The 22146-nt window shown below is 33.0% G+C and overlaps 1 protein-coding gene across 1 annotated transcript in view; it reads right to left on the minus strand.

The window, feature by feature from the left end:
• LOC105330717 (muscleblind-like protein 1) overlaps positions 1-13296 on the minus strand; it is a 98788-nt gene extending 85492 nt beyond the window's left edge. Inside the window, exon 1 of the mRNA XM_034472934.2 lies at positions 13193-13296. The gene's annotated coding sequence lies outside the window, so the exon portion shown is untranslated. The remainder of the gene's footprint in view (positions 1-13192) is intronic.
• Positions 13297-22146: the final 8850 nt, after the last annotated feature.

Here is a 22146-nt window from a genome sequence, read left to right on the forward strand (position 1 = left end):
CTATCTCACGTCTCTTCTCTCTTTCAGTCTTTTTCTCTCTCTCCCCCTCTACACACTTGTACACTATCAACTTCATAATCAACAGGTTTAAAAGCCTTATAAAATATAAATGTACTGTGATTAAGACTTTGATATAAACTGCATCAAATAAAGGAGTAAGATGTATTCCTGCCTTATTATCACTACAGTACATACTCCAAAATGTTTAGCCTTGGAGTCAAAGGTTAAAGAGATAAGACCTTAAAATTGCATGTTGAAAATCTTTTCAATTAGTTTTCAAAAATGTTTCACATTTACATTCATTATCTTGACTTTTAGTTCAGTGAAAAGGGAGATAACTCTATCATTGTGTTCCCATCAATCTTATGCAATGCAATAGGTCAGTGCAATTGGTTACAAATTGGGTCTCCCTCTCTCCTCTCTGGAGTCGACATGCTGACTGTCTGATCAGTTTTATATCGTCCAATATTCCAATGATTAATGTTTCCTTACCCAGGAAAAAATTGCTAAAATGTCAAGCGGAGAATAGGAAAGCAGCTGATAATCAGGGTTCAAGTCTATAAATCTGAAATCAACAACATGTCTTGACACATGTAACAAAGATAACCCCGGCCCATTATCCTCATCCCTTACTGGCGACCTCTCTGCTTCCAACTCATTCTCTTATTGATCCCACAATGAAGAGAGAGAGCGAGAGAAAAATAAACAGGTTTTTTTTTCTCCCTCAAAGAGCACTAGCCTCTCTGTCACATTGATAAAGAAACCCGTTTTCTATATCGCGATGTCATTGTTTCCTTGAAACCAATACAGCATCATCGAGCCATGAGTTGAAGCGCCCTGTGTCTCAGGGTTAATGAGCCGATTGACCATTGTTTTAGCGAGATAAAGCCTGAGTATAGGTATGATTCACCTGCCAGTGAATCTCCACTGTCAATAATGACAAGCAAAAAAATACAGCAAAATTACTCATGACCCTGAGTCATTCTAAAAGACTATCTTTTGCATTAATCAAGATTATGCAACTGATGGAGAATTCTAATACACCAAGACCTGAAGACCTAGCTCTCTTGTCATCTTTTTTCTCCATCCTGTGATGCATTTGTCAGCTATTAATTGAACAGAGATATTTTGGGTCCCTCTTTCTCCCCTCGATCCCCGATTTCTTTCTCTGTGGTGATTACATTTTTTGTGTGATGCAATTTCCTCTGTCAACATGTGTCTGGATGACTGAACCTCAGGTAATAATAGTGATTACTTTGTACGATGACACATTCCATAGCGGTATTAAAACGCGACCTCTCGCATTACTCTCAGCCTCAGCTGATCCATGAAACACGGGGCCATTACCGTAATTAGAAAAAAACAAATCTCGGTCGGCAATTAATCTGAAAGGCCAATCAATTCCAGATTGTTCAAAGTCCAAGACCACATAGCTCCCCAAAACAGAAATTGATTCTATAATGTGTCTTTAACAATTCTAAAACTAAAACAAATTTTGGTTCAAAAAGAGTTTTATTATGAGTCGACCACCACCATTATTGAATGGTAATGTGACCTTTACAAGAGATAGGCATCCTGAATGGTGATCAGTCAGTTAGAAAATCGCTGGTTCAAATCCTATTTGTGCATACACTTTATTTCTGTGACTCGCAACTAAGTTCAATGTGAATTCAATATTTATCAGACTGGCTGATATCGATGTTTTAAAATCATTTCTTAATTTGGTTTATAACTTAAAACACTACTATATAAGTTCTGCTGTCTAAAAGATAAAAGTATCAGTTGTTTTACATTAACACTGAAAAAAAAATGCTAATTTGATCGGTTTTGTATGTAAAGCCTAATGGTATACATCGATATTTTGTAATAAAGTATATATATATCCTAATTTATCAATAATTCTGTGTTTTGCTTTGTGCAGTCAAATTCTATCATTGCACATTCCTACAGCAAATCAATATCATCCCTGTCAATGAAAATAACAATACACTAAGCATAAAATAGGAAAGTTCAGGTACGTGTGCACTAAAGAATATGCATTAGATGGGGATTTCCAAAATTATTGCATATAACTTATAGAAGATGATTGGTACCCTGTATATCAAAAAGGTAAAATATTTCTGCAATAAACTTACCAATCCCCAAGTCTGATAAATATTTTCCTTCAAGGATAAAACTTACAGTGCAATCGATATATATTCTTTCTCCTTTAATAAGCAGAATATTCTTTCCCCTTCAAGAAATGGAATTACTTTACCTAATAGAAATTCAATTCTATACTTTTTCAGTCAATTTCAACAATCTTCCATTTGAGGATAGAGTTCCCAAAATAATTTGATTTTAATATTTGAAATAAGTATTTTTTTTTTCCCTAACAACAACCAGAAAAATGAGAAACGCTACCCCACAGAAAATTCAAAACAGAAGGCGAGACCGTTCTTAGTTTCCTTTTTTCATAAACAGATCTACAGAGCATGGGAACCACATCACCCTCGCATTGAAATATTTTGTTCGTCTTTTTTTTAAATGACTTTTTGACATGGTTTTAACCACAGCCTCTCTATCAAAGATTTCTTTTTTAACACTGACATGTTTTAGGAATAAACTTTCACAATCCACTAAAAATCTCACATAAATGCCCTGATGTCAAGCTTGAATTTCTGATTAGAAACTTAAATGAGGCTTTACATTCAAAGGATATCACTGTTTGTCTCAAAAAGTGGTTAATTTTACAGCCACGTGTCAAGGCAACTAAATCTTATAATAATCTCTCTCTCTCTCTCTCTCTCTCTCTCTCTCTCTCTCTCTCTCTCTCTCTCTCTCAAACATAATTATTCAATCTGATTCTAATAATAATAACTGTACTTCTTAAATTGGTATGTGCATTTAATTTTAATAAAAGTCATCAAAAAGTGATTGAAACAGGAATATGTAATGACCTATTCCATAAATATTATTTTTATGCTACACTTGTAGACACCCCACTTGTAAAGAATCTCCATATTAATCTTGTGAATACTCTTCAATTTAAGTTATGTCCCTTATCTACATCATGTAACTTTTAAAAACAGTTATGTCCCTTATCCACTGTAAAATCCCTTAAAAACACCAACAAACAAATACTCTTGTCGATTTCTTTGTCTCCTGAATACACTGATAACCTTTACTAATCAAAATGCCCATCGAGGGGTATTTACAAGCAGAATTGTATCCCATCTCAACAAAAAAAAAAAGGAGCTTTATGCATTTCCTAACACAAACATTACCATTAAAGGTCTTTTCCAAATAATTGAGCCCAAATAATTCCAGCAATCTTTGGAGGAATCCCTGACTGAGCCGGCTCTTTATTGCACATTAATGGGACCTTGTGTTAATGTATTCCATATCAAACCCTGTCTGATGCTATCTACAACATGATTTATCGATGCAGCTTCTGAATTAATGAACTTCTCAATTCAATCTCTCCAATTCACATAATATTATTACAATGGTTTGAAAGAAGGGGATCTAGCTAAGCTTTTCTTGCTGCACACTGTTGACAGAGATAGCATCATATTTTGAATAATTTCACTCTCCTGCACAAAGCAATATCAAAATATAAATATGAAATTAATGCCTATTTAAATGTTTCCCACAAATCGTCATTTTGATTATCCATTAATATTTAACAAGTATTTCGGTTAATATTAAGAATATGCAATTTAGTATGCTACAATTTCCTCATGAAATTGAAACTGAAGTATTTATAACTAGATTTATAAATTCAAAACTTTTTATCAGGCAATATTTGCTCTTGTTCATAAACAAATATGATTCAGAGACTAACAGTAGATCTCATTTAATTATGTTTACTCCAATGATTTTTTCAAATTCATTGATCAAAATAGCAGGTGCACAATTCTCTATATCATGAAATTTCTAGAAAAATCCAAGTCCTTTTTCTAACAATTTTGTAGACACCAAATTAACCATTAAATAATTTCTGGTAATACAGCATTATTTTTGTCTTATGAATTTTTCAACCTCATTCACTTGCAAATGGTGTCGCCCCATTTAATTCACCCTAGCTGACACAGTTGTGTGTAAAGGGAGATAATTCGAGACATTGGAATTTATCAAGTCTAAATTCATTCGCTGACAATAAGGGTGAAAGGGGCAAAAATAAAATGGGCAAATATTGTCCTGTATGGCAGATTCCTAATAAAACGCAGAGAATTAATATCCACGTACAATCGTGAGGAGCAAACCCTCTCAGATTTTATAATCTCGCTTTTTTTTTCAGACAGTTTTAACTATAGGAAATTATAACAAAAATTGCTCTTGCAATTTTATATTCTCGCTATTTGATACAAAACAGCAGAAGCGCAGAATTAAGTACTTGCATAATATAAGGAATTAACAGTGTACAATTTCTCTTTAACATACTTAACTTGATAATCCGTTCTATTACCCTCAGCGTTAGCAACACACTAAGCAATGGGTAACACAACGAATTGTTACATGCGCGTAAATCATGCGCGTACGGTTCGCCGTAGAATTCATGTCATTTCTATATAAAAGTTATAAAAAATTCTCTAAAATTAAGACATTCAGTATAATATAATAAATAGTGCCTGTTTGGGAGGATAACAGTTGAAATTGACACCCCTCGAAAACCATTGTCAACCTCCGCTTCGCGTCGGTTGACAATGGTTTCCTCGGGGTGTCAATTTCAACTGTTACCCTCCCAAACAGGCACTATTTATATAATGACAGACTTTTCATTCAAAGTTACTGCCCCCCTTCAATTTATCACTAGTGAACCATAACATACTGCACCCAGCCCCCTCTGAAACAAGACCCTTGTAATTCTTGGTTAATTCAGACAACAGAATCAACAATCTCAATAAAGTAGTGCATAAAGTGATCTGTAATATAATCAAACAACCAAATTACTTCCTATTTCTCCTCTGCTTCTGAAGATTATATCTGTAAAATGAGACCACAGTCAAATCGCCTCATGCAGATTTGGAAACACAAAGAAAAACCGCTCGAACACACCAGACCAAATCTTTTTATGGAAATGCCAAGCATTTAGAAACGACACTCTATCTGGATCCACATCCCAATTCACAAACTGTGTGGGGAGAGCTTAATCCATATAGAGCCTGGCCCTGGTGCCAAGTGGTTCCTGACGGTGATAATTAAGACCGACAGTGGGACTGAGACTAGTCTAGGCAGCAGACCTGCAGTAGGGGATGGAGAGGGCTGTCTCCTTCAATTACACTCGATCACTCCAGCAATGCAGACGGCCATATCTGGCTGATAACTTGTGAACAGTTGGTCTTAAATTCCCTAAAATTCATCAGCTGGATCTGGAGAGGGAATATCAATGGATCAAGTATATTGTTTTCCATTCACAGAATTTGGCATGGGGATTTTTTTTATTCTTTCACTTTGTTGCACTCTCTATTTTAAACAATTATTTTTGGAGTCTATTCCTTTTTGCTATTCCATATGCCGATGTCATTGATACATAGTCTTTTGCAAAAATTTGCAAATAATCTAGGACTTCAATTGAAATTCTTTTAATAGACTGCCAATAATCTGTCTCAAACAAAAGTTCCGTTCATATGCACTGTGGTTTCATTTACATTGATCATGGACCTCAATTTTTGTGTATACAGTAAAAAAAGAAAATGTTTCAATGATAAGAAAATTTGTTGACCATGCATGGTCTTACCCCATAGAATGGTAGTCAAATTTTAATATTTTATTGCAGTTAACATTGTTGTTGGTCAACTGGCTCTTAAATTGGTTTGATTGAAAAATGAAAAACTACAGTATCATATTTTTCCTAAACTCCACTTTCTGCTAATTTAAAAAAATAAAATTAGAATGCATATTAAATTAATTTACACATATTAAAAGATCACATATCAACTTCTATATTAGAGTCTTGCATTCTCTATTTTTTTGTCAGTGATAAGATTTATATACATCGATCAATCTATCCCCTGGAGTTTACATATTGCATCTGAAGGATAAAACCACATTCATATTATTCAGAGACACAGCATTTTTTTCATTAAGTAAAGGACAAATTAATGCTCAATCTAATAGAAACGGTAAGCAAAATGAACGTTCCTTAAGATTTCTAACAGTCCAAGCGGAGCCAAAAGTCAATTCTTTAGCGATTTCTATGATTTTTTCCCACATTATTTCTCTCTTTACTATGGGCCTTTATGTACATTAATGATATAATACTTAGACTTGGTGTCTGAAATTAGACACAAATTTTTGCTTGAAATTTCTGAAGATTCCAACTTATTTAGGAGAATCATAGCTATATTAATAGAAGTGCCATAGCTATATTACCACAAACTTCATTACTTAATTAGCCATAATTATTTTTTACAGCCCTTTCTGTTCATTTAAGAACATTGCAATTTGTACCATCACACGGGATTTGATTGAAACTGTTATCATTTACATTCGCTATTTTGCAAAGAACTTAAATCAACAAACCTTAGTTTTGAATTGGTTCATATTTTTTTTTTAATTAAAGATGTTGGTTTAATTTAAACTTGACTTCGTTATTTTGATTTTTATACACAGCTCATAGATCTCATGGTTTGAGGAAAACAAAACAAGAGGCCCATGGACCACATTGCTCACCTAAGCAACAATATATATATATTGTAAAATCTGAGCATTATGGAGTCATATACAAAATATCTGGACCACTTAGTATAATACAACCTGTATAAAAAATCTATTTTTGTTCCCTTTGATATTTTTATGTTTATCATTGAACAAACTTGAATTTACCCTTCCTGAGGATACTTCTACATAAGTTTCAGCTTTTCTGGAAAAAAACGGTTTCTGAGTAGAAAATTTTTCTCTGCATATTCCTATTAAGTAAAAATTTGACCCCTTAGTTGTGGCCCCACCCTACCCCTGGGGTTCATGATTTCTATCCTACTTTGAGGATGGTTCCCCACAAGTTACACCTTTTCTGCATGATCAGTTTTTAAGAAAAAAAATTTTTAAAAAATTTTCTCTATACATTCCTGTTTAAAAATTTGAACCCCCCCCCCCCCCCCCCCCCATTGTGACACCACCCTGAGTTATATTCTATACACTGGGGCTGCGGCCCACAGGGCGTATGGAATACAACCCGCTGTAAATCCCGTACACCCTCGATTGAAGAGGATAACTAATAGCGTTCATAAATCTCTGCAACTTTAGCCATATTAGACCATATAAGAATTTTCTTTAGATCATAAAGACCTTGACCCAATTGCCTTGATCCAAGGTTATTTCATATAATAAGGTAATGTGATTTTTTCAAACCTGCCAGTTTGTGTCTCTGCTACAGTACCCATCAGATGCAACCTGTTTGCTTAGATTTACCCATATATGTTTAGACTTCAGGTATATACATAATTTGTTATACTGAATTGGAAACAGAGAGATAAAAGTTTAAAGATATAATTGTGTACATATGAGAGTATTATAGCAATAAGTGTCCTTGCATTAAGTTGTGATTTGAAAAAAAATGAAGAAAAAGTACAGTGTGTAATTGTACTAGCACTGGAAATGAATTTCGTTATATTTTGCAAATGACAAAAAAATGTTTTGTCTTTATAGAGATACTGTGTCAATGAAAATCCAAGTATTATAAAGTTAACAAGCTGATGAATATTTCTACAGATGTAGGAAAACATTAAGCATTGTCAAAATTTATTAGGAATAATTTCAAAGTATTTTCTTCCTCAAAAAAACAAAAAACTATACAACCTACTGTATTTCCGCTTTTTAAAAATTCTTTATTACAATCATATACATATACTTGTGATCCTTGCCTGGTTTCCTATGTCTTAATACAGAGCTCTTCGCCTAAAGAAGGTAAATGTAGCCTAAAAATGGCCACAACCATCCAGCCGTCTTAATTTAATAATTTTTTTTTTCAAATCTGTCAAACGAACATGAAATACATTGTGCACCAGGAACTCCATTATGCAGAATTTCTCTGAAAACCCTGTGCCTTTGGAATGTGTATTTATGCTGAATTAAACACCAAAATTAGAAGGGGGATGGTAGCCATGGTATAGATAAAACTTTCTTGACGAAATTCTAAAACCTAAGACATTTGGGAATGCTCCTATCAGATCTTCTAAAAGCTCCATCTAATTGTGATTTAGTCTCAAGCGCTCATCAGATCAAGATAAAAAAAAATCCTCCTTAAATAGAACAGGATTTTGCCTGCAAGCTGGGAGGAAACCAATCGGGAGTTTCCTTTCCGACTTGTGTTATTTTGTGCCATACAGTCGCATGTCATTTAAATGAACTCTTCAATCAAGATGACTTTGTCTTTGATGTAGATCTGCATTCGGCCGCAAAAAAATAAAACAAAGAAAAATGCAAATTGCCCGAGATTCTGGAGGATTATGGTACTCAGCCATTTGCGACTTTTACCTCACTTTTGCTCACTTCCTGTCATGGGTTTTAATGGCTTAACACAATTTACAAATATGGATATTCTTGACAAAGAGTGCATACAAGTATATAAAATCAAAGGAAACAATTCAAACCTGGATGAATAAAAAATTACTGGCACTCTGCAGGCAATTTAAGCAGCACTCTTTATTTCCTAATCTTTGAATAACTTTCACTTGAAAGTTTTGACCTTAATGCTACAAGTAGCATGTCCTAACTTATGATATTTCTATCAAATTAGCTAATTAATTATTTTTGCCATGTAGAAAAAATTAAAAAAAAAACCCAGTATATATAAATCTGAACCCTAATAATATTCAAAATCAATCGATCCATGTCAAGCTAAGTGAATTCCTTTTAGTTACTGGTCAAATCACTTTTATATAGTCTTTAATTTTCATTATTTAATCCACAAAAACTTATTCTTTATGAAAACTGTCTTTCATTTTTGGAGCTGAGCAATTTATCATTGAACAATATTAAACATCAAGGCATCCTAAAAAAAAAAAAAAGGTTTCATTGATCAACAAAATAAAAGCTTTCTTATTTTGAAGCTTGATTTTCAAAGAAACAAAATTGCTGTTTAGATCAAAAAGTATCAATATCTGGGGCAATATCAAGCAGGAAAAAAATGCCTAGTTAATCAAATTGACCTTTTACATACAGTCTGTCCTTGATGAAATAAATATGCTGCATATTGATCTAAGTCTCATAATCTCCAGTTCTCCACATTCATTGGGACAACTCTTCCATTCATTCTATTTTTCAATTAGTGATTTTTATAAAATAAGTAGAATACAGTAAAACAAGCTTGTAAAAAAATACCAGGGGACGGAGACTTTCCTCCAATAAGCGTAATTTGTTATATCCATCAGGTTTACAACATGTAATTGAGTCATGAGGAATGAAAATCACTTCGCTGTTAGTGTCAATTCATTATAAGCATGTTTGCTATAACTGTGTTTTACTGTAAGTACCTCATTATATAACTAATATAATATTGACCATAATTCTATATGTATGTGCTATAGTATATTACTATAAATGTGTTGAATATCATACTTCCATGTTCTGCAATAATGGTTTTTAATTAAACTGATTTGTGTTGCAATAAATCTATTATAATACATTATACGATTAGAAAAAGAAAATCAATCAATCTTTAGTTTGTAAAACTTTAAAGCCATTCCTCTTCACATAATAGACAACAGTATCCTCTCCTACACTACAGACAAATTATGAAGGATAAATTAAGGGATAATTTTAGTTTTTCTGATAGCCTAGCCTAAATGAGTTGAAACCAATCAATCTGTTTATCAAATGACCTTGAACTTCACCAGAATTTCCATTTGACCTTGACCTCTGAGAATAAACAAATATGAAAATGTTGTAGCTAAAAAGTATGCAAATTTGAAAAAAGAAGACAGAAAAGCAAAAAGACAGACCATTAAAATCCCTCTAATCATCCCATCAGTTCCCATTATCTAATCTATTTCAGGGGCATAATTAATTTAAAAGTTCTAAACTGCTTACAACAGTTCAAGCTTTTTTTTATGATGACACAAATATAAATTTAAGTTCATTCAGTCCTTCAAATAACATTTTAAGACTCGTTCAACCCCCACACAGAGCGACCTATCTGCTCTATACAGGAAATCTTTTTGCATTAGCAGTAACTAGTATAATCGCCGTGGGCAACTGAAAAGATTGTCAGCCATCAGATGTGGCTTTGAACGTTTGCATTGGAAGGTCCACATTCTCTGATGGCACAGTTCTTCTGACAGATTATCATCAGAAAGAGACAGAGAGGGATGGAAATAAAAACTTGTGAAGTTTAATTGGATTATATCAATGATTAAACAAGTTTTTGTTTCACGTACTGCTTACATCATTTGGGTTTGAGTTGAGATTTTTATAATAATTTCCTAAGTTCTAATATCATAGTCTATTTCATCAATTCACAAGCTAATTATTCCCAAATTTGCAAATGATTAATTATAATAACATAAAAATTTGATAATGCACTTCAAATTGTGAGTTCAATGACTTTTCCAATGTATTTTCATTCAAAATAAATTATCAAAAAGGGCAATGTTTTACTCAAATTAAAAACATAAACAATTACAAAAATTCAGTTGATAAAATATACTAAACTCTGCAGTGTTTCCACCTTGTACATATATTTTACATCAACTAATAAATTCTGTGTACAACTGATACTATCCTCAACTTTTTTACTTCAAAACTCTTTCAGAGGAAGCTTGCTAGCACAAAATTGTATCTATTCAATAGATCATTATTTACTTTACATATAGGACTACTTTTTTCTTATCAATTCAGTATTTCTCAATAAAGATCAATATTATACACTCTATGTATATAAACATAATCTTAGAGACTAAGACCACACCCAAAAATTAACAAAAATCTGAAGAGGGCATCAAAAAGTTACAAGGACTAGAAAATTTGTGTCATATTGGTCTAGAAAAATTCTGTCATGGGTTGTGGGGAAGCCATGAATCTTCTTTACAGAACCATGCAAGTTCATTCCCTTAAAAAGCCAGTATTCAGAGTGGGACTAAAGGTGTTAACTCGTCAACATCAATTCTTATCGCTTAACAGGCACCTTGACTGGTGTGACAGTTCTTTATACTGTCTGTATTATAACCAGAGATTGCGTACAGATTCCCTTTAAAAAGACTTTAATTCTTGCTTACCCTAGTCCACATTCAACTGTCATTTTTCAAAATAAACAAATCTGAATTAACAGTGGAAGCATGTTTAATGTCTGTTTCATTATGGCCAGACAAAAATTAGTCTGAAATGATACTAAATCCCTTAAAAAAGATTTATCATCATTTATAATTTGAACAACATTTAGCTAGAAATATTTCAATATTACATTTCATTTTTCCAAGTAATGGATTTTACTTAATTTAAAGTGATATTTTTCCTTAATTAATTTCCCAATTAAGTTAAATTGTGTCCTTTTAATGTTAAATGCCTAGAGAAGTCCCCATGTGCCAGTTGGTTTTAAGTCAAGTTGGAATTGTACGTTTTGTTGAGGGATTTGTGAGCATTATAGAGAATTACTCAAACAGTCACAAACCAACTGTATGAGAAAGTAAAATGGAGATCCATTTTCCATTCAACCAAGCTTCATTAAGCTGTTTTTGTTTTTTTTTAATTTTGTTCTATTAAATACAGAAATTCTTGACATTAATTTTTCTCACTTTCTAAAATCATTTTCTTGAGTTCCTAAACACTTTATAGCAAATAGCCATGAAAAAGTTAGTTTTTCTGTTGTTTTCTGTGTTTATTCTGAGGGGGAAAAAAAAGTTTAAAAAATTCTGGATAATGAATTCTCCAATGAGATATTTTTCTGCCAATATTTCTAATTCCAAATGCAAAATAATCCAGCATGCTGGAACATGTATATGTATATAACTCTTGCTTTACTTAATTAAATTTTTAATAATACATAGAATATACTGCTTATATATACAATTATATATACAATTGAACTAGCACTTTACGCACTTTGTAAAATACAAGAAATGAAAATATTTGTTCAGAGCCAAAATATTTCATCACATGCAAGCCACTGCATGTTTACCGATACTAACAGTAAATCATACATTAATAGATGCCCCACCCGTTTCTAAATGGTACCCACTGGCAAAATCTATCCCTCTCCTAGTCAAATGAGCTGGCTAAAGATAATGAAGAGATTATAGAGGCAGACAAAAAACACATCAAAAGCAATTCTTAGTTTTTCAAAACACAAACAGTATAAGACTTGATCAGATTTTTTTCCCATTTTTGTCTAAAATCCAACCTCATTCCCCTTTGTCCGAAAACGGCAGAAAGTAATGCTTATGACACATGATAGCTATTGTTTCGTTTAATTTGTCCTCAGAACAAATCTGAACTCAATCTGTGTGTACGTGGCTTTCATCTTATTACCATCAAGCAATCATACTTCCATTAACTGCCAAGGGAGACCACCGGATAATTCTGCGAGTACAGCGCAATGGTCTCGGAACAATGCCCTCTCAGTCCATCAGAGGTTGCTAATGGCGCTCTACTCGCCTCTACTACCCTTTGATGTGATTTGTGTAACAGAAATAAAACGGGGAATTCTTTATTTCCATAGATTTCTATTACACCCTAAACAAAAGGTGTACAGTTATAGTGTAGATTGCTTTCAATGCCAAAAAAAATGTAGTAAGTGCTGATTCAACCCTGTAAGGCTCTTCCTGAGCTTTTTTGTCTATCATTTTTGTTAGATTATTCAGCCAAGTTTGGTATTCTGTTAACATTGCTTGCTGTTGTTATTCTGTGGTTATCTGGTAAATGTGTCCTTTATATAATCTACACATGTCAAACTAGCAACATTTTCCACCCAAATTAACAAAGAACCCTTTCTTTGATAGATAAAAAAACTAAATATATCAAATTGAACCATTTCTTCAATATTTTTTCCAATCCTATCACCTTCCCTAAAACAAATTCTCTTAAAAAGGTAAACTTCTGAGGCTCAGAAATTGATTTTTGAGCTGTACGTAGTTAATAGATGTATATATATAGCTTTTATAACATCTTTCTGTCTGGGGTAATAAAAGGAAGCTGTGTATCAGGGTTAAATTAGCAAATTTAAGTAACCTAAGTCCTGTAAAAAGCATCAGGGAATGGAAAGTAGTGCACTGACCTGTACAGTGTGGGCCGGGTACCAGTCAGACCGAATTGTGAGGAACCAGACAGGATGATTCAGTCCATATCCAGGTATCACAGGAAAGCAGGCAATCCTTTAAATAATGAAGTAAAAAACCTTCAAATCAACAGAGAGCAAATAAAACGCGACAGTTCTATTTTTACTCCCAAAGTGACGCAACTGCTCAGAAGACAGTTAATTATGCAAGAAACAGTGAGTCAAAATCGTCAACATTCAATATATGCAGAAGGCGCAGACAGAGCTCGGAGATAATGTGGACGACTGCTGTTAAAATATACTACCTACCCCTTTCAATTTCTCACATAAGGCACAAACATCTTATCCAGAATCAACTTAAATTTTGAAGAAAAAAAAAATGTGCATTTCGATTCCTTATGAATTCTGCAAAAAAGAAAGCAAAATTGAGGGATGGGGGATGGGGGCTTCAAGGAATCCTTGCACTTTATGGATATGATTACTCCAAGTGACTCATAATCCCAGACCTTGGGACATTTTTTCCCCTTCACTCAACTGTTATATAATTCACCATGATGTCATCGTGAAGAAAGAAAGAAAAAAGGCAGAAAATAATAAATTACTTTGGTATCAGTTCTATCTTCTTATTTTAAGCCCTGAGTGATCTAAATCAAAGACCTCCAAAAAATGATCTGAGTGCATTATTTATGCAATCCCTGATAATTAATACTGACAGATATGGCGCATTACGTTTTCTAAGGGATTAGATGGGGCTTTTTTTCTACTGCGCGATTAACTGCTTACGAAGGTGAGATTTTCTCATCCAGTCTGACCTTTATCATTCAAGGATCGTAGAATGAAGCGTAGAATATCTAATGAAATGGCCTTGGTCCCGAGATCAGTAAATAAGAATAGACCTATTAAGTAAAAAATTCATATTCTTTATTTTTTCTATTCACTTTAAATAACATTCAAACTTTAAACAATTGCCTTCATATATATACATGTATACTTTAAGTATTTACATGCTTTGGGCAAACACAGCCACAGTGAAATTTTCATCTAAAATTATTGAAATAATTTCAAATTAAAAATCAACTATCCAGTTTATGGTCTTTAATGGGAATCTCTAAACATCCTGGATAAGTAGAAATCACTTCATACATCTCTCTATTTGTTAGAAATATGAAAGTGTAATGGCACATTATACATTATAATTTCTAATAATCATGCACACACATTGCAATTACCGACCTTGACCTTTACACATGACCTTGGATCATTTTGCTGTAAACCTTTGTCAGACCAAGGAAAATGCCTGAAATAATAATTCAAGAAATTAATATAAATGAGATACTATAAATTTAAGTCACACTATTTTGCCAACTTCAAGATAAATCAGACATATTGTCTTATAGCTAAGAAGGGATTTTAGGCACAGACAGACCTATATACTTTATCTATACTGAGACTCAAATAGTTTGCATTGCATGGGTTTAAGTCTATTTAAGTTTTATTTTGCGAAAGAATTTCTTTTATTTAACTTAAAGAGAAAAATGAACATAAATTTGCCAAATTGTTTATCCAAGCATTAATAAAACGATAAGACCCAAGTTTTTTTTCTTTTATTTGAGCCTATATACATTTAATTTCCAAAAGGATCTTTCAGATAATTTTCAAATAATGTGTGTTTAACAATTCTATGTACCTTGTTTAATTACTGTATTCTACTGAGATTTTTTTTTTCGTTGGTATAAATCCTGACCCACCATCCCACACAACTCTACTGAGATATTTCCTGATTTCTGCAGGTACCAGAACTTTCCACATAGGCGCACCCCATAAAGTTTAGAACACATGTTCTGAAAAATGAAATATTTCATTATATCATACACTTATTCTGTACGTTATCTCATTCAAATAAAGATTGTGTTAAAGTGTTCCACATTTCAGGATATCACAGAATGTTATTTATCATTTCATTTTTTAAATTAATTGCATAATATGACAAGCAGCAGATCTAAAACATGTACATAATTCTAGTTGATCTAGATTTTCTTGATATCAAAGATTTGCATCGTAAATATTTCTGCATGAATTCATTCTCAAGAGAAACAGAAGATTATGTTTCATACTGAGGACAAAACTTGTGAACAGCATTACAAGTCCTATAACTCTTATTAGTTCTAGGAAGTAGTTGCTCTCTCTCTCTCTCTCTCTCTCTCTCTCTCTCTCTCTCTCTCTCGCACAATACACAAACTTCCTATTGCTACAATTAAAAAGCCTGCCATGATGAAGACATACCAACAAAGTTCATAAAATTAAAAAAAAAACACACCATTTTTTACAATATCCTGTTTACTGTTTACTTAGGAATAACTTCCAAATTTTATCACAAAAACTTGTGTACTATGAATTAGAAAATGAAATCCATTACAAATATATTAATCACTCATACATGTAAATAAATCTTCAAAATAAACTTCTATATATAAATCAACAATAATTTACATGTAACTCATAGCAGCCTGGTTGAGCAAATCTATGACAATAATCACTCCATTCTTTATACCTGCATGGGCTGTGTTTTACAAAAGAACTTATGACAAAGTCGTTTTTTCAGTCTCATGGAACGGTCATTAATGAACAAAATTTATATCAAACAAATATTTTAATTTACATTATATTATATTTTACAGACATTACAATAAAACATTGATTCGTTTGTGATAAATAAACATTCATTAATTTGGTCATAAGTCGTAAGTAATTCTTTAAATTTGTAAAACGCAGCCCTGAACTCTAGGTACTGGTACTGGGCAACAAGGGGTCCGGGTCCAGAACATTTAATTGTAAATATTTGAATGGACTGGATTTGCCTCTATCAGAGACATAAGTAACAGAGATTGGCAACTTTTCGAAATGTCGTGAAATCTCGCGGTCCCTATGGTAAAGTATTTCCACTTTAGATTAGTAAATCTTTCTAATAAACAATTATTTCGAAATATAAACATTATTACCAAAACATTTAAAATATTATATATTTTATGAGTCTATGTCTTATAAACAATATCAAATGATGAGTTTTGGGAGACAGTTGGCTACCCGTCATCCGAGATTTTGTCGATGTTTTATAGCTGTCCAATATACTTTCTATATAATCTTATTTTTATTACATTAATTTTTTTCAAAAACGTCTAAAACCTATGCACATTTTCATAAAAACAATATACTAATAATATTAAGATCATTTTCTCAGTTTACCAATATGTAGTTCTCAAAGTAAGGTTAACTTTGTCCCGTAACAACAAAACTCGCTGATGGCGGAGTTGCCAATCTCTGTTATTTACATGTATGTCTCTGCTTCTATTGATGACCTTGCATTTTAATCTTCAAGGTAATTTTTTTTAATGTTTACAAGGAATTCATATACAGATGCATTTCAACAAAAAAGAATCTGTGACAACACACTAAATTCACATACTGTGGTTTCATTAATTTTCGTGGGTATCAATTTTCGTGGATTTTATGAAAACCATAGTTTCAAGGATACGTAATTTAGTGGCCAATGATCCTATCAATACAAAATGTTATTTGAAATTGACCTACAATGAAGATTTAATTTCGTGGATCAACTTAACAACGAAATCCACGAAAATTGGTATTCAACGAATATTGATGAAACCACAGTGGTAGGCCCTAAAATGTCTAGTAACAAAAGGAGCCCGGGCCCCCCCCCTCCCCACCGCAAACAATTACTAACTCCCCCCTGAAAAAAATGGTTGGATCTGTGCATTTATATGTCACCACTTATAGTAAATAGATTCTTGTCATAGAGCATCTTACCAAATCACAGGTTTCTGATCCGTTTCAATTTGTAGAAAAACTAAGTTCACTCGGACTAAAAACCAGTCAACTACAGTGTCAAATGCAGCTCCGAAGGAACTGGCTAAGGAAGTGGACCCAACCCACCCACCCTCCATTTGAATGAAATTTCTGTCCTAGTTTTAAAAAAAAGCCATTGACCGTCCATCATGATCTATACATACATGTACATTGTTGGTTTTTAGATTTTCAGTGAAAAATTAACATTTTTTGACGGTCAGACCAGTTTGAACACCGGTGCCAGATAGCTCAGTTGGTAGAGCACCTGACTAGAGATTTAGGGGGCCTGGGTTCGGATCCCAGTCTGGTACTTCATTATTTCTCCCATCCCGTTACATTTGGTGCCGTGACCAACCCGGCTTGGAACTGACAGGTTTACACCTGCCAGGGGAAGAGCCTGGTTGATCTTTGAGGGCGAAGATCATTCAGGAAGGGAGGAACGCCGGCGTCAGATATCTCAGTTAGTAGAGCAACTGACTAGAGAATCAGGGGCCCGGATTCGGATCCCGGTCTGGTCCGTCTTTTATTCTCCCATCCCGTTACAATTTAATGACAGCTCGAGCAGAGACAGTGGTGAAAGGGGGTTTGGGAAATTTAAGGGGTTGTGGTCGAAAAATGTTAGCCATTGTATTTTAACTCAGTATAATACTACATGTTATTTATCCACATCCTGATTAACTGACACTCACAGAAAACGCTCAGACTGCCGTTCCTCGTTCTCTCCGTCATGATCAACTTCTCCGACTCAACCATGTGGTTTTCCCGTGATGCGCATGCGTGAAAAAAAGATGTTTGGACGACCCCCCCCCCCCCGGGATATATTTGCCTAATTGCTAGCAATGTATCGACACAGCTACACAGCTATTAATAAGTATAAGTACTTCAGAATTGTGTTCAAATTAGGCATCCCTATGCTATAAACCAAGGACTTTCTATAGTAATACTTCCAGTGGCAAAGCTAGAACGTACTACAATGAAGAAGGCCAATATATATAGGCACAAAATAACTGAATAAGGCGAGGGGGGTCTTGGGCCGCTGAAGGCCCCCAGTGGGCCCAGTGCAGTGCGCTGATAGGGGGTTCAGGGGGAGGCGAAGCTCTCCGACAGAAAACGGATTTTGTTTTTTTAGAGATCACTCAAGAACAAATTTAAGGGCACTTTTCGTACAATTTTTCATGATAAAAAGCCAAAACACTTCTTAATACAATCCATTTTGTTTTTACCAACACTCTTAAGAGTAATCAAAGCTAGTGACAGAAAAATTATACTAAGGCTATTATCTTTCTCCAAAGTTTAGTTTACTATTTAAGGCATTAATATTAGGCATATTATTAGGACTTTGTTATACTGAATGTAATATAATTTAAAAACATTTTATTATATAGCATCATTGACGTCACGCACATATGCTTCCGCTGGGCATTTGATAAATAAAACGCAATACCTAGCATCAATGAAACCTCAAAGAATCAGTCTTGAAAAAGAGAAAGGACAGATATGGTGAAGTTGCCAAAAATAGTGAGTTCTATTTTTGGTAACTTTACCGTGTGAATTTAATAGAAAATTATTTTTACTTGGAGGGGGGGGGGGGGTCGGGACGTCCCTCCCCCTCTCTGGATCTGCACGAATGAATGCTCCGATGTGCTATATGAATGGATCAAATAAACCTTTGTTATGTTTATTTTTAGTCGCTCCGATGTGCTATATGAATGGATCAAATAAACCTTTGTTATGTTTATTTTAGTTTATACTGTAATTATTGGTTGTAACAACCCACTTGCTAGTTTAAAACATCCACGACAATGCGCTTAATCTTTAATTTTTTTCTACATCTACACATCCATACAACACATATTTGTTTTCTCTACCTGTTTATGCTGATGATGGGATTTGAACCCACTCTTCACTCTCAATAAAATGTGTGCACCATTACACCACACCAGCTTTTATAGAGAAACATAGGAATAGGAGGATCTCAAATCATAATTTCATTTTTTAAACAAAATAAATAACATACATTTTAAGCTGAATAAAATATGTTCACCAATTTCAATTTAAATTTCTTTATTAACCAATTAAGGGCCCTCAAGGGGCAACATGAAGACTGTTGACATACAACATCCAATGAACATAAAACATTCAATAAACATATACAAGAGGGAAAGAGCTGGATGATTTAAAGAGCTAAGACAGACATGACATGAACAATTAAATAGTATATATGTATATATATATGTATAATTATGTATGTTTCCATACATTCAATATAGTGTCTTCTATATATTTATGTTAAACACCATACATAAATATGTCAAGATGCAAATGCACATACAAATTTGAAATAGTTTATCATATGATTGAAAAATAAAAAACCAATATTTGAATAGGAAATACAAATTAAGGCAATGTCTTTTGTAAAAATTTACCAACAGAGTTTAATATATCTAATTCTTCACAGTTTAGAATCCAAAATAATTTTTGTTTATCTTCTAAACTAGTAAAATGTTTTGCTTTAGATGAAATTAAATCAAATAGTTCCTCTCTTTTTTTTTTGTAAATTTGCTGCATTGGATAAGAAAATGTTCTTCAGCTTCAATTTTATTAAGTGTACAATTTTTGCATATTCTTTCTGTTCTAGGTGTGTTATTATATCTGCCCGATTCCATAAAAAGTCTATGCGCTGATATCCGCAGTCTACAGATTGGCTTTCTGTAGTCAGGTCTTAATATAGTTAAATACTTTTCCAGTCTGAAGTTAGTTTTCAAAAATAAATAAGTAACAAGTTTGCCATCTTTAAGTGTTTCATTTGAGTACTGCCAATCCATCACATATTTTTTAGTCTGAGATTGTTTTAAAGAAGTAACAAAGTCTTTTTTAGAATATGTCATAATGTTTTGAATATTAAGAATGTTTAGTAGCTTTTCAATAGAGGAATACCAAGTTGTATTTTGGGCGAAATGAAGTTCTTTACTACATACAAATGCATCTTTTAATAGAGGAAACTCTGTTGTTAAATTTTCTAATCTGTAGCAATATTTTAGTAATCTATTGACAATATCATAATGTAGAGGAAATCTTCCTAGTTCAGGAAGTGAAGCATGGTTCATACTTTTCTTATTCAACCCCAATATGGTTTTACAAAATTTTAGATGTAAAGTTTCAGCTATTAAGTTGTTATAACATTGTTGTATCAGTATATCATTAGACTGTTTTATTTTTATGTTATTGACGTTAAAGATTCCCAATATTTCAGAGCCATAAAGTAAAATTGGCTTTATAGTGTGGTCAAATACATTTAAGCTAGTCGATATCCCGGGGTTTAGACTCAGGAAGTCTTTTCGTACTTTGAAATAAGCTTTCAGTCCCTTTTTGTGTAATTCCACCTTAGCCAGTGAGAAAGTCCCTGAAGCTGCGAAATGAATGCCTAAGTATTTGTAATTTGGTACACATTCAATATTGAAATTTTTGTAACTAAATTTATGGTTTATTGTTCTCCCAGCTTTATTAAATATAATAATTTTTGTTTTATTGGAATTAACTTGCATACCCCAGTCATCACAATATTTCTCTAAAGCATTTAATTTTTGCTGAAGTCCTTCTGGTGATGATGAAAAGATTACTATGTCATCAGCATACATTAAACAGTCTATGTTTTTTGAGTATAATGATATAGAGTCAATACAGCCCTGTAAATATGATGGCAGGTCATTTATAAACATTTTAAATAATGTGGGGCTCAAATTGTCTCCTTGACGCACCCCTAATTTGATAGGAAATGAGGAGGTAAGAATATTATCATATTTAACACATGCTTCACTTTTCATATACATATTATTAATGATACAATAAAATTTTGTTCCCACATTATGTTGTAGTAGTTTTAGTTTCAATCCATTGTGAACAACACTATCAAAAGCTTTGGTGTTCAAAATAGTATTGAAAAGTTTGCCAAGATTACTTGTTATAGTTATTCCACGGTAATTGTTTGGGTCACAGGGATCATTTGATTTGAATATAGGAGTGATATATCCCTTAGCCCATTGCTCTGGGTAATAACTAAAGGAAAAGCATAAATTAAATAGTTTCAATAAACAAGGTATGAGAAATGTGTGTCCACTTTTCAACATTTCATTCGATATAAGATCTAACCCTTTTGCTTTTCCACATTTCAAAGAAGAAATTGCAGCAGATATTTCTTTGTTTGTTATTATGTTGTCTAGTTTATTAAATATGTTATTAAGGTCTTCCGTTTTCAACGGAAGACCTTGTACTGATTCTGTTGGTAATTAGGGTCTTCCGTTTTCAACGGAAGACCCTCTTGTTATTCTTCGGTTTCTTTCTATTATTAGGGTCTTCCGTTTTCAACGGAAGACCCTCTTGTTATTCTTCGGTTTCTTTTTATTATTAGGGTCTTCCGTTTCCAACGGAAGACCCTCTTGTTATTCTTCGGTTTCTTTTTATTATAATACTTTTTCTTTTTTTTTCTGACTTCTTTTCGGCTTCATAACTCAAAAAGTTTTTGACCGATTTTTATGAAACTTTCAGAGATAATGTGAAATTATAATGGCTCAAAGATGTTAAAGTTTCTTTAGCAACGTCTCCTCCGTTTTTACGTTACGTCATTTTTAAAATTTTCAAAAAGTCATTTTGTCCGCGGCTTTTTTCAAAAACGATTTAAGATAGAAAGTTGAAATTTTTAGAGCTTATATATTGATCGTTTTACCTCTGTAATTGGGCTGGAAATGAAAATCCGTCACTTCCGGTCGAAACCGGAAGTAAATCAAATTTTTCGAAAATTTGAATTTTTTGATCAAATAAAAAACGTATATGTATTTTGTAGAGCTAAATAAGCTGAATTTAACACTGAAAACCGTTTTTAAATCGGATGATTCATTACAGAGATATTGGGGTTTAAAAATTGATTTTTCCGGAAATTTTGATTCCACTCTATTGGTTTAAAAAATAGCATAAAGTTAAAAGTTAAATTAACTCGTACCAAAAATGGTTGTTAAGTCGTACTTGAACAAATTCGGATTTTTTTTGTTAAGTCGTTCTTGAAATCGGAAAGGTTTTTGTTAAGTCGTACATAA

The sequence above is a fragment of the Magallana gigas genome, chromosome 8 (genome assembly GCF_963853765.1).
Source record: "Magallana gigas chromosome 8, xbMagGiga1.1, whole genome shotgun sequence".
In the NCBI taxonomy this organism is placed as follows: domain Eukaryota; kingdom Metazoa; phylum Mollusca; class Bivalvia; order Ostreida; family Ostreidae; genus Magallana; species Magallana gigas.